The sequence below is a fragment of the Mus caroli genome, chromosome 2, assembly GCF_900094665.2.
Source record: "Mus caroli chromosome 2, CAROLI_EIJ_v1.1, whole genome shotgun sequence".
NCBI lineage: Eukaryota > Metazoa > Chordata > Mammalia > Rodentia > Muridae > Mus > Mus caroli.
The window spans coordinates 137,984,401-138,002,136 of NC_034571.1; the positions used below are offsets into that span (position 1 = coordinate 137,984,401).

At 44.5% G+C, this 17,736-nt stretch overlaps 1 protein-coding gene across 3 annotated transcripts in view; it reads left to right on the top strand.

Moving 5' to 3' along the window:
• Positions 1–17,736, top strand: part of Rin2 (Ras and Rab interactor 2) — a 206,732-nt gene that overhangs the window by 83,754 nt on the left and 105,242 nt on the right. For all 3 annotated transcript variants that reach the window (XM_029472237.1, XM_029472240.1, XM_029472239.1), the window contains one exon: positions 7,709–7,847. The gene's annotated coding sequence lies outside the window, so the exon portion shown is untranslated. The remainder of the gene's footprint in view (positions 1–7,708; positions 7,848–17,736) is intronic.

The following is a 17,736-nucleotide window of genomic DNA, read 5'->3' on the forward strand; positions in this document are numbered from 1 at the left end:
TAGTATCAGGAAGCTGTCTTTGCTGTTCTGCTGACTGATTGCTTCTTCCTAGTGGTATCCGCCAGTTTCCTGCAGTGGGAGGTTGTTTGTTTGTTTGAGCGCAGTATTTTAAACACAAGAGAAAAATCAAGCCATACATGGTAGACATACCTGTAATTCTATCACTTGGGAGATGGAAATAGAAGGAATGAGTATTCAAAGTTATCCTTAGCTACATAGTGAGTTCAAGGACAGCCTGGAATGCCTGTGTCCCTGTCTCAAAACAAGCAACCGGGATCAGAAGGAGAAAGAAAAAAAAAAAAAAAAAAGAGGAGGAGGGGGAGAAGTGGGGAGATAAGAGGGATTTTGTTCCGCCTTTTCTGGATGCTGGCTCTGAACCTTCTCTGCAGATAGCATGTAGTCAGGGCAGCCCCGGTGCTCACTAAGCTGAGGATACTTTTGTGGTCTGAGAAAAGCAGTCTCAGCAGCCTTCTCTGCACTGGGCTGCAGTGTCAGGATGTCTGGTGTGTGGTACCAGCTGTAAGGAGAGCCTCACCAAACCTCCGTCAGGAGCTGGCATGAGTGAGGTGTGGGTCCTGGTAAGAAAGCTTCCTTCCCTGTTTGCTGATGTGAGAGTTGTTTGGTGTGGCTTTTCTCAGCGTTCCCCACCTTGCCACATGCAGTGAGCATGGTCTTTCTTTTGCTCTGGAGCCACTGATGTGCTGAGCCACAAACTACCCACTACCTGACCTAGCCTAGGGCAGAGCCGCTCAGGGTGGGGGAATCATGAAATAAGAGCATATGCCCTTTCCACATTCGGCTGTTTTTCATTCTCCGTGATTCCATAGTCTCAAGTAACAGGCTAATTTTCCTTTGTAGGAAAATACCTACATGAATGAAGCTGTCTTATGTTGAATGACATTTTTTTTTAGTAAATCATTTTGTGTCCTGCACTATTTTAAGGCCTTTCACAGATTCTCATTAATTCTTGCCAGAGTCTTACCAGGCCAGGAAACAAGTGGATGAGTGGAACAGATACCACAGTGTCCTCCATGTTTCAGAGTGATGCTGGGTACCCGGTCCCCTGGGGACTCTATGGCTTGTGAGTGAAAAACAGAACTGTGTAGTCATGGTGTTATGAATGTAGTCGGAAGGAACAGTAGGCACCCAGAAAGACCGAAGGGCAGGGCTGGAAATTGGGCAGAGTCTCAAAGATCAGGTTATCATTTAGCCAAGTCTTGAGAGATAAGGACTTGTGTATATTATTATTATTATTTTTCTTTTTTAGACAGGGTTTCTCTGTATAGCCCTGGCTGTCCTGGAACTCACTTTGTAGACCAGGCTGGCCTTGAACTCAGAAATCCACCTACCTCTGCCTCCCATGTGCTGGGATTAAAGGCATTCGACACCACCGCCCAGCAGACTTGTATATTATTAATGAACTTTTTATTACTGTGACCAAAACAGAGACATCTTAATGGAGAACAGTTTTGGGGGGGCTCATAGTTTTAGAGGGTTCTGTCCATGATGCCTTGGCCCCGAATACTTGAGCAAAACATCACAGTGGAAGGAGCCTGTGTCAGAGGAGGGCTGTGCACTGGAAAACTGGAAGCATAGAATCTAGGACATAGAGGACAGGGCCAGGGCTCCAGGGACAACCCCCCCCCCACCTGCTTCTACCAGTTAGTCCTCACCTCCTGCTTTTTCACCCCCTCCCCCAAATGCCATCATACAAATTCATCATCCATTGATAAACTAGAGTCCTAATCTGGTTGTCTCCTAAGCCTCTCCCACAGACACACCCAGGGAAGTGCTTTGGTAACTCCTAGAATTTCTCAATCCAAGCAAATGATAATGAAGACAAACCCTCAGAAGGTGTTTGCCAGGGGATGGAGGTAGTGGATTTTCTTTTATAGTTGTTTATTATTATCATCATCATTATTATTTTGTGTGTATGTACAGGATGGGGGACATATCTTGTGGTGCATGTGAGATCAGAGGGTAACTTTGTAGGCTCAAATTCCTCCTTCCACCTTTACAAGGAATTCAGGGATAGAACTCAGGTCTCTAGGCCTGTGCTGCAAGCACCATTACAGGCTGAGCTATAGTGCCAGTCCAGGTAGGGCTGCATTTCAACAAGGCTGAATGATGCTGGCCAGGGCTACAGGGTGTGGTAGATGAGGGCAGGCTCAGAGGAAGGGATCAGAATGAAGATAAAGACTTGACTCAGATTAGGGAAGACCTCATGTCTTGTGTCCATAGTCTAGACCTTATGTTTAAGTACCAGAAACATTTGGTCAGATATGGGCTTTCATAAACTGGAGACAGATTTTTAGAAAGGAAAACTGTGGCTCAGACTTCAGCCGCTAACTTTGACCAAAGCTGAAGTATAGTGGGATAAAGCCTGCAGTCACCCAGGTCGTTCTCCATTAAACACATCAAGGATGGACAGGCACTGACCTAGGACAGGCAAACAATGGCCGAAGCAGAGAGTGTAGCTCAGCACACATAAGGCTCTGGCTTCCAGACTCGGCACCGACAAAGGAGGGTATACAGAAAGATGAAGGGAGATTCTAGAAGGCTTCAGTGGTTTGGCATCTGCTCAGCATGTTTAAAACTTTAGGTTCAATCCCTGTGCTTCCAACAAAACAGATATTTATACTATTAAAAACAAAACAAAACAAAAATCTGGCTGGGCAGTGAGGACCTCTAATTCCAGAATGCAGGAGACAGTGGTAAGTGGATCTCTGTGAGTTCAAGGCCAGTCTGCTCTACAAAGCTAATTCCAGGACAGCCAGGACTGCTACACAGAGGAAACCCTATCTTGAAAAGAAAAAAAAAAAAAAAAAAAAACTGTATTAAGTTTTTGTTTGTTTATTTGTTTTTGGTTTTGTTTTTTTAAGCCCACACCTCTAATCTCAGCATTTGGGAAGAAGAGGCAAGAGGACTGTGAACTCAAGGCCAGCCTGGGCTAAATACATAATGAGTTCTAGGGTAGTGCAGGCTATTAAAGCCTGCCTCAAAAGGAAAACTAAGATCATGTTTTAAATATCACAAGTGAGTTTTAGATGTAATCACATACATATAAATGTATAGTAAAATGTTTCAGGAAAAAAACACATTTGGAAGGTACATCTGGCCCGTGACCAGATACCAGACAGCTGGTATCAGAAATTCATGATACTGGAATTAGCCAGGTGTGCTGACATACACCTATGATCCTAGCACTGAGAAAAAGTCGCCTACAGTTACATCGTGAGTTTGATGGCAGCCTGGGTTATATGAGATCATGAAAAGGCAATATTAAAAAATACAAGGCAAGTTAATATCCACAGGATGGTAAGAGTCAAATCTCATAGAACAAAAGGCAGGCGCCCTTCCCATAGCTTCCCTTATCTACATTTACAGATTTGAAAATGCACGTCATTGGTTTTATTACTGGCAGTCTTGGCCTTAGCAGATTTGCCCACTCCATGAAAGCTAAATCAATCTTGATCGGGCCTTTTTTTGGCCACGTGCAACATATGTACCAAGAGCCACCCACCCTTCGGCTTGCCTAGTTCACCTAGGCACAGCACTGCCTTTTTGTCCATCTCAGACTAAAAACAAGCCAAAGAATCACTTCTGCTGTGTCTTGAGGGGTACATTGTTCACATTTTTGTGCCCTGCTGTGCGCCCGTGTGTGATTTTCCTGTTTTGTTTTGGTTTTTTTTTTAAAGATTTATTTATTTTTTATTATATGTAAGTACACTGTAGCTGTCTTCAGACACTCTTCTGGACTCTTCAGTCACTCTTCTGGAGTGTCTTCAGACACTCTTCTGGAGTGTCTGATCTTGAGGGCGCCAGATCTTGTTACGGATGGTTGTGAGCCACCATGTGGTTGCTGGGATTTGAACTCTGGACCTTCGGAAAAGCAGTCGGGTGCTCTTACCCACTGAGCCATCTCACCAGCCCCGATTTTCCTGTTTTAAGTGGCCCCTGAGGATAACAGTGAAGTGCTGTCTAGCATTCCTCTGTACAGGAAGGCTGAGATAAACCCTGTGGACAAAGTATGCATGCTGGATAAGGCCATGGGATAGAGCACCGTTGACCCTGAGTGCAGCATTAGTGAACCATCAGTGTGCCGAAGAGGGGTGGGGGTGGGGGGTTAAATTGAAAGACACATAAAGCAAGGCTGGGTATTGATCTGTGAGTAACAAGTTGTGAATAGAGGCTGGCGAGAACGTAGCCTGGGAGCAAGGATTCAGTGTTTGCTAACAACCAGCAGGCATTAACCAGGGAGACATAATACCAATACCATGAGTGCAAAGAACTGCTTGTTGCTTTAAGACAAAAACAAAACAAAATAAAACAAACCAGGCAGAAGATAACCCAGAAGGGCTTGCGACAGCACACTAGTCACCCTGGAGTAGTAATAGTGCTTAGATGCCCTCTCCTCCCCTTACGGTACTTGTAGTATCTGTCTCCTTCCCTGACAGCGTTTTCCAGAATCACCTCCCACATAAGATACTTGTCTCAGGATTTCAGGAGTGAGCCTAAATAGTAAGCTTTGTGGGATACAGGGACAGGGAACTTCCTTGAGAAGTTTAGAAACTTGGATGCAGAAGAACTGGAGCACTGAATACCTAAGGACACAGGGACATTAAATTCTCAAAATCTCCATTTCCAGCGGGAAAGTGGGAGGCTGGAGAACAGCCAGTCTTAGTCTGGTTTCTGTTGCTAATAACATAATATCACAGCCTGAGTAAATTACAAAGAAAAGAGGTTTATTTTGGCACGCAGACCTGGTTTCGAGTCAAATAGCTTACATCTGGTAAAGACCTTCATGTTAGTAAAGGCTGTGTAGCTGGCCAGATAGGGAGACAACACATCTACACGTGTGTGCATGAATGCATGATTGTGCATGAATGCATGTGTGCATGTATGCATGTGTGCTGTTGTTGTGTGGCTAGAACCCAGGATCTCACACTTGCTCTCCCACTGAGCACACCCCTCAGTCCTTGCTCTGCCTATATGCCCGACCACCATTATTCAATCACAGGCGCTCTCATGAGCATAGCCAATTTCATCACCTCCCAAAGCCTCCACCACCAAAGTTCACATCTTCCTAACATTACTGTCTCAAAGTAGAAATTAAGTTTTGATACAAGAACCCTTGGGGGTACACTCAACCTATTCAAGCTATAGCAAGGTCATCCCTTTGAGACAGGCTAGCAGGGTGGGTGGTGCTGATTGACAGCAGCACTGCACAGACATAACTCTGCTAAAGCCATTAAGGCAGCCCTGCCCAAGGCCAAGTGGGTGTGCAGACTGGGAAGGAGGAGGAGAGAGATTGCAGCCTAAAAACTCACCAGAAGTACAGACAGATTGACATGCAGGGCAGAGAGACAGGGAGCTAGCTCCATCTCTGAGCTATCAAGCCTGGGGTTGCCATTAACAGACAGAGTATGAAGGACTTCAGGGGAATGGGAAGTGGCATGCAAAGTCGGCATCTGAAGCTAAATTTGAGAGGAAGAAACCAGAAATGAGTGTTTTTGCTACTTTTTGTGGACAGATATCCCTGAGTCCAGAGCAGGAAGAAATCACAAACCCTGTGTGTTTTGATTTGTCTTATATTTGTTTGAACCAGGGAGAAGAAATAATTGCAAGCCAGAAGCATCGTGTAAACCTGGTGGCAGGACACGTTGATTTCTGTCTGTTGCCCTTGTCCAACTTGATGAAGTACTCAAGGGGTAGGAAATAATTATTTTTAAAACAGGAAACAGGAGAAAAACGTGTTTGTAGGGAAATACTTCTAAGTAATGGAATAAGGCTAAATTGGCAGTGTCTGTGGAGAAAGCTTTGGCTAAAATAAAAGCTTCCAGCACTATAGGGGAGCATAGAATTTCAAACAAACACACAGGTGTGGTCTCCAAGGAGACAGGTAATGTGGGGATTTACATATAAAAGGCCTTCAGAATTAAAAAAATATATATAGCAGAAACCAACTGGTTGTTTGTGTTAGGTACTTTGCTTATCACCATGACAACGATGTACCTGCTAAAAGCAGCATCAGGAGGAAAGGGTTTATTTTAGCTCACACTTGAAGGTCCAGTCTATCAAGTGGAGAAGACATCAAAGGCTATGACTGTAGTCATAGTAGCCAGTGACTGTAGTCAAGAACCAAAAAGTGACAAACACTGGTATTCAGTCCATTTCTTTTTATTCTGTTTGGAACTGCAGCCCATGGGATAGTACCAAGGGTGGGGCCGTCCTTCTGCGTTAAACCTCTCTGGAACCACCCTCACGGACACGGGCATAATGTGATTCTAAGTCTCAGCAAGCTGACAGTCAAGACAAACCACTATCATTATTGCTTCTAGAGCAACAGGGCATTAACTCTGAATTATCCAGACGCCCCGTCCTGGCATTGTCTCAGTGGAGCACATCCTTCTTGCAGAAGAGTAAGAGGCTAGGGGAGGGATTTCAAGCTGAGCAAAGCCCTAACTTACAATCTTTTCTCTTCCTTAGCTGAATGTTACTACAACTACCCAGAGAGAAGGCCTTGTTTTTTATCAATAGAATCAGATCACATTACCCACTTTTTTAAAAATTATATGCAGCAACTTGAGGCTAGGAGAAGCCAATTGTAGAAAGGCTGTATGTGACCATTGTCCCAGAGCCAAAGCAGTGAGTACAGCAACTTGGTCACAGACACGAGGTAGAACGATGTTATGAGGCTAACTGAATGTGTTTTGACTTTCTGAGATGAGAGTGCTTGGACAGGCATGGCAGCTAGCTTAAGATATAACGGGGAGTAACCGGAGATGGTGAGCCCATGGTGGAGAGGCTGCAGAGCCTTAGAAAAGGCCATAGGCAAAGAAACAGCCCAGCAGCAAAGATGCTTTAAAGGAAATAAAGGTCAAAATGAAACTTGGATCCCTCTTGGCTCTCGAATCCATGCTGCCTACTTTCTTCAAGTGTCTCAGGGGTGTACACAGGGCCACTCGGGACTGAACCCTGTACTTCTGCAAACCAAGATGAATGAAAGCTGCTGAGCAAAGAAAGCAGTAGGGGAAGGTTGGGCCTTTTCTTCCATGAGCTCTGAGATACTATTATCCACCACCCCTCTGTGCCCTGGGAGTGGAGCTATGCACACTGCCCATCTCTCACTGATTTTCCCTCCATGGAAGGACAAGTCTATGGGACAGAAGGGCTGAGCCACTCTTGAGCTCATAGTCCCTCCAGGTCTTGATCAGGTCCCACGATCTCAGGGATCTGCAGATGTGAGCCTGCTCTTGATGTCTGCAGAAGCTGTCTTCAATCAGTTCACCCAAAGACTGCATCTATTCCTATTGTAGCATCCAGAGGCTGGGGGCTGGGGAGGGGACCAAACACAGACACAACAGGAAGGATGAGCTGTTGAAGGGAAGAGGCACGGCACACCACGAGGCAGCTGCAGAACTGTCCCACATCCCCACATTTAGGCACAAAGCACTGTGGAGTGTGAAACTCCGTATAACTGAGCTTTCAAGGTCCTCGAAAGGTTTCATCTGTCATAGTAGAATGGACTAGAGCTTACTCAACAGTCTTGAGTTTATGACTGTTAAATATTCAGACATTAAAAGTATAAATAAACATCCATCTGTCCTCTTGCCCCAGGATCCCCTAGAGTAGCAGAAGAAACCAGGCTCTCTCTGGACTGCCCATCCATGAATCCATCTGGTTCTACCCCATTTCTTTCTTCCAGAAATCTGACATGAAGCAACCTTCCTAAGGCATGGGGTGTCATCATCCTCAGACACTGTGATAGGACCTGAACCTACTACCTCTCTCCACCCTGGGATCCACAGTAGCTGCATCTACCCCGTCTGGCTTTCCTTTAAAAGGTGGGTAGGAGAGGAGACAACAAGAGGATAATATTGGGAGTGACTATAAAAAAAGAAACACTGTACTTCAAAGAGAGCCTTAGAGTCTAGTAGATGTTGTGGTAATTCCCACCTGTGCCGACCTGAATAGTATCTAATGAGATTCGTGCATTATGCTAAACCTGAATGCTTGATGCTTTCATCAAAGGATATGAGTGCCATTGACCAAACAAGGAACAGACTGAAACATGCTAAAAGTTTGAGGCATCATCACTGACACTAAACCACCCATTTGGTGATGGCAGCAGATAACTCTGAAAGACTTATGTGGGCTCTACAACTCTGGTAGACACACAGTACTTTGTAGGCCTGCCTCTTTGTGATCCCCTTAGCTGATTTCCAGGCTCTGGCTGTAGGACAGTGTGGCCACATTTTCTTGATTGCGTTCATTGATGTGGGAAGGCCTAGCCTAAAATTAAGCATCATCATTTCCCAAGTCTGGCCTCTGAGGTGTATAAGAGTGGAAAGGGAGCTGAGCATTAAGTGTGTTTGCATCCTTCTGTCTCTCTTGACTGTGGATGCCATTGGCTACTTTGTGGCCCTGCTGTGTTGATTTCCCTGTGGTGATGGACTCTAACTTGGAATAGTGAGCTAAAACAAATCCCTTGTCTCTTAAATTGCTTTTGTTAGGGTATTTTATCACAACAACAGGAAAAAAAAAAAAAAACCTAAGGCCAGGCGTGGTGGTGCACGCCTTTAATCCCAGCACTCGGGAGGCAGAGGCAGGCGGATTTCTGAGTTCGAGGCCAGCCTGGTCTACAAAGTGAGTGCCAGGACAGCCAGGGCTACACAGAGAAACCCTGTCTCGAAAAACCAAAAAAAAAAAAAAAAAGCTAAGACTTGGGGGATGCATTCAGATACCCTTAATGGATGCCTAACCACATACATAGAACCCAGTGTGTGTGTTCTATTTCTATATGTCCATCAACCGTTCTTCTATCTTAACTAAGTACACATCATACGTTGTGGCTGTAGTTTTTGCACTGTGAGGTGTGACTATAAAATTACCATATTTTCCCTTATTCTAAAACAGGAAATTTATTGATTTTTGTTTAACTTAATAAGCTGCAAACCTTCAGCTTTTCACTTAAAGACAACACCTCATAGCTTCTCTCTGATCTGCCGCAGTCGCCAGCATCATTTACACTTTGATACCATTGTTGACTAACTATGAATTGCTTGAATGCAACTGCTGGTCTCAAAACCAGGGCAGCTACAGAATGACAGATGGGCAGGTGGAATACACAGGGGCACTGGATGCTGCAGGTCCTGGGTGGGAAGATAGAAGCATCCATCATGCCATGCAGAATGGTGCACAGGGTAAGGTGGATAAACAGTTTGTTTCTGGAATTTTCCATCTACCATTTCAAACCAGAGTTGCCCTTGAGCAGCTGAAACACGGATGATGAGGGAGGAGTATAGTCTTACTTGTGTGTCAATTTGTTTTGTGTGTTGTGCATATGTATATGCGTGTTTGTGTAGAGGCAGGGTCTCTCACTTGAGCTGAGAGCTCACCTATTTATCCAGTCTTGTCAGCTTGTTTCTGGTATCCGCTGTGAGCACCTCCCACTTCTCCTGGAGTCACAGCTGGGTCTCCACACCCACCTTGCATTTATGTAGGTGCCAGAGATCAAAGCTGAGGTCTTCACACTTGGACAGCGACCACTCTACCCATGGACCCACCTCCCCAGACTCCAGGATACTGCTTTCTTTTTTAGTGGGTATAGATATTTTGCCTTTGTACCACATGTGTGCAGTACCCACCAAGTCCAGAAAAATCAGATCCTCTGGAACTGGAATTATAGATGGTTTTGAAATACCATTTGGGTGCTGGGAATCAAACCCAAGCCCTCTGGAAGAGCAGCCAATGTGCTTAACCTCTGAACCACCTCCCCAGCCCTGCCAGTACCACTTTTGATAAGCAGATAGGATCCCCATTGTCTTCTGATCTAACCTCTAAAGAAATGGAACTCACAAAGCCTAAAATCGCAGACTAAACACATGAACTCCTTAAGGTTATCCTAATGGCACCGTTTAACTTGGTTAAGAAAATAGCCAGAAACAGTTGAGTCCAACTAGTGCCAATGTATGATTTGTGGATAAAGCGTGCTCTCTGTGTACAGATCTAATTTCCTACATTTGCTATAGTTTATTACTTCGGTGTATGAGGAATCAAGTCATGAAACCTCTTTAAAGACTCTGTGGCCAGGACTGGGAGAGTGAGGTGCCACGGTGTACTGGCCTTGGCTCTGCCTGCTCACTAGAGCTCATTATATCTGTGTGCCTTTTGCCAGTCTGTTGAAGTCATTGTGGAAGGTTGCAGTCAGCTCTGGTAGACATTTTCATACCACAAAACAAGCACACATTAAAACTTGGAGCTTTGAGTCCTCAGCAAGCAAATGTTTTTTGTTTTGGTTTGGTTTTTTTTGTGTGTGTGCTTTATTGGTTTAAAGGAGAGAAGGAGAGAGTAAATGTCTTAATGATAAATTGCTAGGTTTGGAAGGTCTTCGATACATACAGTATAAAAAGTAGCAGGTGGGTGGAATGTATAGGTTGGTGAGAGTAGGCTTTCACAGACCCTTGGTCCCATCAGCAAGGAGGAGGAGGACAAGGAGGAGGCAGACAAGGACGGGACAGCAAATGTGTGACTTTTGTCACTTTGACAAAATTTCAAGAACTTTTTTTATCGAGAGAAGCTGTTTTGCTCTTAGGCCTGTGGCACTATAGGATGTCATGACAGGAGGGCATCATAGAGAAAGACTGCTTACCTCTTGGCAGTGGGGGTGGGGCGGGGGGGGGGAGAGAGAGAGAGAGAGAGAGAGAGAGAGAGAGAGAGAGGAGCTAGGGATAAGCTCTACCCTCCAACGAGATCCCATTTCTTGGTATCCCTCTCAGCTATGAATTGCACTAGTGAGGTTAGCTTCTTCATGATCCAGTAACCTCGAGATAGCACCGCCGGCTGAATAAGCAAGCCTTCAATCCCTGAGCCTTTTACCAGAGAATATATTTCATATTCAGACACAACACAGCTCAGTATTCACGACCCCATGCACTCCCAGGGCTACTGCATTATGCTATAATGACCTTCCTTCTTTACTTCTGAGAGGTAGGTGGCTCACTTTGACACAATGCCTTTTTTTTTTTTTTTGAGGTGGGATATAATTATATAGTCTAGGCTGACCATGCCTAGTGATGTAGGACATCTTTATGACATCATTAAACTTGATATGTTCATTACTTCTTACAAATAAAAAAATGCTAGTAACTACGATAAAAATATTCAAGAATATGGGAGCTGGTGAGATGGCTCAGTGGTTAAGAGTGCCGACTGCTCTTCCGAAGGTCCTGAGTTCAAATCCCAGCAACCACATGGTGGCTCACAACCATCCGTAACGAAATCTGATGCCCTCTTCTGGAGTGTCTGAAGACAGCTACAGTGTACTTACATATAATAAATAAATAAATAAATCTTAAAAAAAAAGGAAAAAAATATTCAAGAATAAAGAGCATATCACTCTTAAAACTACTCTCTTCAAAATTTAAATTAGATGAACATCCTTGGAAAATATATTCTCCACTGTTTATTCTGGATATCCTACACAAGAACCAGTTTTATATGGATTGGAGACCTGTACATGAAAGTAAACACTAGAAGCATTTAGAACATGAGAGAGCTGGGGTGCGGCACGGCGACTGAACATTAGCAGGCATAAAGCTCCAGGGTTCAATATCCAGCACTACAAAAAATTAGAATTAAATACATTCTCTTATAGCTTAACGATTGATATTAGACAAGGGAAAATGGTTTCAAAAAAAAAAACAAAACTGAGAGCAATTTTAAACATGTTAAGTGTCTTGTATAAAAAAATTCACCAAATAATTAAGATGACCTAATGGAGTTTGCTCTAGAAAATAGGTTCTGTGTGAATATTATTAGTATTGGGACCATTCCAATGAAAATACTTGTGTTTATTAAACATGGAGTTGAAAGTTCCTTAAAAGTCACAAAGACCAGATTAAACAAAGTCGGGCAAACACATCTTTCAGCAGTTCATGACTCTGTCCCATGATCTAATGCTGAACCGAAAGAGAGCAGGGTGGCAAGGGAGGGGAAGAAGCGGGGGGGGGGGGGGAGGAGAATGAATGCGTACAGGTCTCCCTACACTTGCAGTGATGTGGAAGAGCAGGCACATACAGGGTCTCTATTTTGTTGATTCCAACATCTTCGAATTAAAGACCTGAGTAGAGGGTAACTTCATTTTCTTCCTGTCCTGAGAAGCCAAGGTGGCCTCTGTGCCCCTGCAGCTCTTCTGGTCCAAGATTATAACTCTATTGAACTGCTCGGGTGCAATCTCTGCTACCTACCATCCAGTGGTCCTTATATTTATTCAACCTGTTTTCTCCCCATCCTCTGCATCTCTGCTTCCTACAGCCGAGCTATTACATATCCCAAATCCAGCTGTGTCTCTCGTTTCTGAGTAGATTCTACTCATCTGAGAGCAGCTAGTTTTGTTACGAGCCTGAGTCCCTGCCTGTCCAGACACAGGCCACAGAGGAGAAGTGGCAGGCAGAACCACTCAAGTGGCATACCAGATGCAGGCTGTGGTCTCGTCCAGGTCTACACCAGGTCACCCTAGTGTAACAATGGTCACACACAGCACAGAAGTGAGGGAAGCCAGCATGAACTCTGGTGATCTTAAGAGCTCGTGTCCTGTCTAAAACATTCAAAGCAGCAGCCATACTTGGAATAATGACAGTATGTCCAGACACACTGTGTGTTACACTGTGTGGGACAGTGTCTTCTACTCCAATACTTTTAAATAGGACAGTGTGTGAAATTGCTACTGTGGTATGCATAGGTCTCCCCACAGGCCTATGTCTTTAAAAACATTGTTTCCTGGGCTAGTGCAGTGGATGGAGGCACCTGTTTGCCAAGACTGATGGCCTGAGTTGAATCTCCAGGATCCACATGGTGAAAGGAGAGAGCCAGCTCCTGCTAAGTGATCTCTGACCCCCACACACTTGGTATGGCTTATATGAGCATGCGCATACAAACACACACACACACACACACACACTAAGCAAACAAACAAAATGGAATGGAAAACAAACTGCTTGGACGTGAGTCCTTATGTCAGAATATTGAGACAGATCATTTTTTAAAAATGTTTTTAATATGCTGGGACATAGTTCAGTGGTGGACCACTTGTGTCATACATGCTGGGCTCTGTCCAATTCCTAGTATCGTGTGTTTCTCCCTGTATGTGTGTCTGTGTCTCTCTGTCTGACACTATCTCTGTCTCTCTGACTCTCTGTCTGTCTGTCTGTCTCTCTCTCTCTCTCTCGCACACACACACACACACACAAGGGTTTAATATATTGTCTGTGGTAGGTAGTCTTTGTAGGCATAATCAGAGAACTGCTAATTGACAGCCACTGTTGACGGGCGTAGGCAAGCTCTTTTACACTGTGGACAGACATCCTTGAACTAGGAAGCCCTGAGCTTCAGTTACCTACTGGTTGACCCTGACCTTGAGAAGAACCTAGAGTTTATGGCCTCTGTATTCATAGGGTCCACTGGGTCAAGAGCCAAAGTGGATGCTTCCACATTGTGTGTGAAGTTGCTAATACAGTGAGATGATTTGAAATGCATATCCTTTTTTAGTGACCTTGGGTTAGAATCTCCCTCTCCCTCCTCAGACATATTCCACTTGGGCAGAGGCTGCCAACCCTGAGGCCCGTGCCCAGGTTCATAAGTGATTTGCACAAGGATGTAGAAGAGGCCTGATGAGGCTTATCCCTCCAGAACTCACCTTTGGGCTGTATGAAGGTCAATGGTAGAGACCTGCTCAGCATGCTGTATCGGGTACTTTTTTGGTTGCTGTGATATAATACTATGATCAAAAGTAACTAAAGAAAAATGGGGTTTATTTTGGCCTGTCATGATGGGGAAGAGATGGCATGGTGCCAAGAGCAGGAAACAGGGACATCACATTTCATCCACACACAGCAAGCAGGAAAGGAGGACAGGAAGCAAGGTGAGGCTGTATCTCCTCAAAGTATGTCATCCTCAGCGACATGCTTCAGCAAGGCTCAACCACCTCTCTACTTTCCCAAAGAGCACTTCCAACCAGGGACCAACTGTTCAAACACATGAGTATGGAGGGAACATTTCTCTTTCAGATCACCACACATATACAAGGATCCCCTGGGTTCAGTCCCAAGTGTCACCAAGGAAACAATTCAGAACTCATGTTGGCAAAGAAGGAGAGGAAGGAGAGAAACATCACGTTAGGCTTTAATCCATGTTATGGGGTGTTAAGACTGTAGACCGACGATGTGTTTGCAAGTGGAGTCGATGGGAGCTGATTACCGTTAGTAAGGTAATCTTAGTGGAATTCTGACAGTTTACAAAAGGTACTTATTTTATGTGTGTGGGTGTTTTGCCTGCATGTATAGTCTGTGCACCATGTGCTCTCCTGGTGCCCATGGAGACCAATAGAGGATGTCAGGTCCCCTGGGACTGAAAAGTTAGACATGATTATGAGCCGCCATGTTGGTGTTGCAAACCAAACATGAGTCTTCTGGAAGAGCAAACAGTGCTTCTAACCACTGAACCATCCCTCCAGCTTGAATTTCATTTGAGAGAGAGAGAGAGAGAGAGAGGTGCCCCTTGTCTCCGGATATGTGAAACCCTGTACCTCCTTGAGCAAGAAAGTGGGGGCCTTGAACCTCTAGTACTGATACCTAAATATATCGTTTCCTTTCAAAGTTGTTTGACCTTCTTGTAATACAAGAGATTTGCAGAAGACCAATTGTCTAAGGACCCAAGGAGCGGCGTGAAGGTTGCTGGTGAGAGAGGTAGTTCTCATCCAAGAAAAGGGAGACTTTCTCCACAGCAGGCTGCCTACCTGTGGGCCTACCCTCCGGGTGGCTGTGTGAACACCAACATCACTTCCGACGCACGGCTGTAGAGAGAATTTCTGTGGCTCTATGAAAGAGAGATCAAGGAGGGAGAGAATAGACTTCCACTGAATTAGTCATCTTACAAGATGACTTCTGTTCGTCCCGGCAGCACCTTGCTTATCATAATACCAACAACAGTATGCAGCACAGAGTAATAATTCCTTAATTCCCCTAGTCCTCTGTTGAGAAAACAGAGATAGCAGGTGTTACTCCAATTCTGTTTAGAAATGCACTTGTTGACTAAGGGGGGTGGGGGGCTGGACACACAGTTATTTGCTTCAAATTTACTTTCTCTGAATTTGTTTCACATTTAAAAAAAAAAAAAAAAAAAACAGTTGCTAGACATGGTGGTGCACGCCTTTAATCCCAGCACTTAGGAGGCAGAGGCAGGTGGATTTCTGAGTCAAGACCAGCCTGGTCTACAAAGTGAGTTCCAGGACAGCCAGGACTACACAGAGAAACCCTATCTCGGAAAAAAAAAAAAAGCAAAACAAAACAAAACAAAAAAACAACCAGTAATGTGTATGTGTATGTGTATGTGTATGTGTCTGTGTGTCTCTGTATGTATGTCTACTATCTATGTGCACCACGTGTGCCAAACCCAGGTCCTCTTCAAGAACTGTAACCATTCTTATCACTGAGCCTACTCTCTAGCCTGTGTGTCCATTGAATGAAAAGCATTCATGATCTGAAAACTGGATATAAACTGGGTGTGATAGTGTACACTTGTAATCACTCAGGAGGCTGAGGCAGGAGAGGTCAAGCCAACCAAGGCTAGCCTGGGAGAGCCTGTCTCAAAACAAAATGAAAGACACAGCTGTTTTAAAGAGTAATTAAACTGTTGAGTGAAAGACAAGACACTGGAAACTGGTTTTGAATCTCCATAACTTGAATCGCCGAGCCAGAGTCTGGAATAACATTTTCCTGTCCAACTTGAAAAATCCCTGGCAATTGGAAGGCAGTTAGGGAAATGCTCAGAGACCTGGACGTAGACAGGAGGGTCTGTGCTCTCAGAGACACGGGGAGAAGGGTCTCTACACCTGGAGCCATTTAAGAAGCCAGACACTGAGTGCAGCACCTTAGTCAGATTTGGACTTCCCCTGACTGGCTCCCTGGGGTGAGTCATTTTGACAGTAAAATAGTCATAATAATGAGCTCTTGTTTACTAAGATAAATTCAGTTACTGTACTTCACTCAACTACTAAAAGAAAAAAGGTATTGAGCAGAAATTTTGGGGGTATGAGTAGATCTGGGGGTAGAAGTTTGGGTCTTGGACAACTATGTTTTCTTTCTACCTTTCTTCCTGCCTTTCTTTGCGTTTGTCTTTTTGAAAAAAATGTTTTTTTTATTTTATTTTATATGTATGAGTATTTTGTTCATGTGTATTTGTTCACGTGTGTCCTGGAGTTAGAAATGGTTGTAAACTGTCATGTAGGTATTGGGAATCGAAGCCAGGTCCTCCAGAGCAAGTATTCTTAACCACTAGACCATCTCCCTAGCCCCTGAACTCTGTGTTTTGAACCTCACTGTGAGCGATAGATTCCCAACTGTCGCATCTGCTGTTCTTCGGTGGAGTTTGCACTTGCAACCTAAGACAAATAAAAAAAAAAAATCAGAGGGGAAGGAATTAGGGTGAGGTTGGGCAAAACTTACAAAATTTCAGTCATGAGAAACAAATCTGGAAGATCTATAGTACAAAATGATGACTGCAATTAATATATCTATTTCTGGGAGTGGTGGTGTGCGCCTTTAATCCCAGCACTCAGGCAGATGAAGGTGAATCTTTGTGAGTTTGAGACTCACAAAAGCCTGATCTATATAGCAGGTTCTATACACAGGACTGCATAGTGAGATCCTGGCTCAGAAATAAAGACTGAGCTTTGCTGAGACTTTAAAGTGTCCCCCAGTAAACAAACACACAAACTAATGGGCATGCCAGTTAGCATGAATTATCTATGCATATTGTTTACAGATTTCCAAAATGTTGTATCGTATACTATAAGTCTGTGCTTAAAAAAAAAAAATAGAGAGGAAGGAGACAGTTTGAGCAAATTAAGAAGATTGAAAAGAGGAGTGGGAGGGGAAAGCCTGTCTCTCAATAGCTGGGATGCCACCTAACAGCCTTCAGTCAGGTGCAAACCAAGCATAGAGCTGTGACCACCCCACCCCTAACCCCCAAATTATGTCACCATGTGACTAGGTAGTCATCTTAGTTTGTGTTTGGACCATGTACAATATTCACACAGAATAGATCCTGCCTTTAAACAACATAGGACTGCAGGCTCCAGCCCTTCAGCCTTTTCCAGATCTGCCCCCAGCAAGGTTGCACAAAAGCTGGAAGCTCGCTGAACTGAAGCAGCTCCATTAATTGACCAGCCAGACACCACAACCTCTGCATTTGTCTCTGCTTTCGACTCCACAGAGACTGGGCTGTGGCCATGTCCAGGCAGGGGCCGGTGGCCTCAGTGCCTGCCCAGGTGGCTCTTAGGACTTGGAGCACGCTTGCTCAGCAGGCTGCCGGGACAGCTAGCTCCCAGTCAGGGGACATGGGTGTCACTGACGCTTTTAAGGACAGACCTTCAGTTACCCCAGAAGTCACCCATGAAACCACCTGGAAAGCCACAAAGGCCAACAACAGAGGGGTAGCCTGGGGTTTCTGGGCAAGGGAGGAACACCTACTTCCTGCCTTTGTCCTTTATCTCATCGACTGTGGTTCCATTTACATCCTTTCAATGATTGATGGAAAGGCCTGGCTACTCCAAACCATCACAGTGGCTTTTTGCTAGCATTCGATAGTGTCTGGAAAGACAGACCACTGGACAGAAGGGTCTCATTTTTTTTTTTTCAAGAATCTGATGACTTGACCTTTCACAGAAACCAGGCA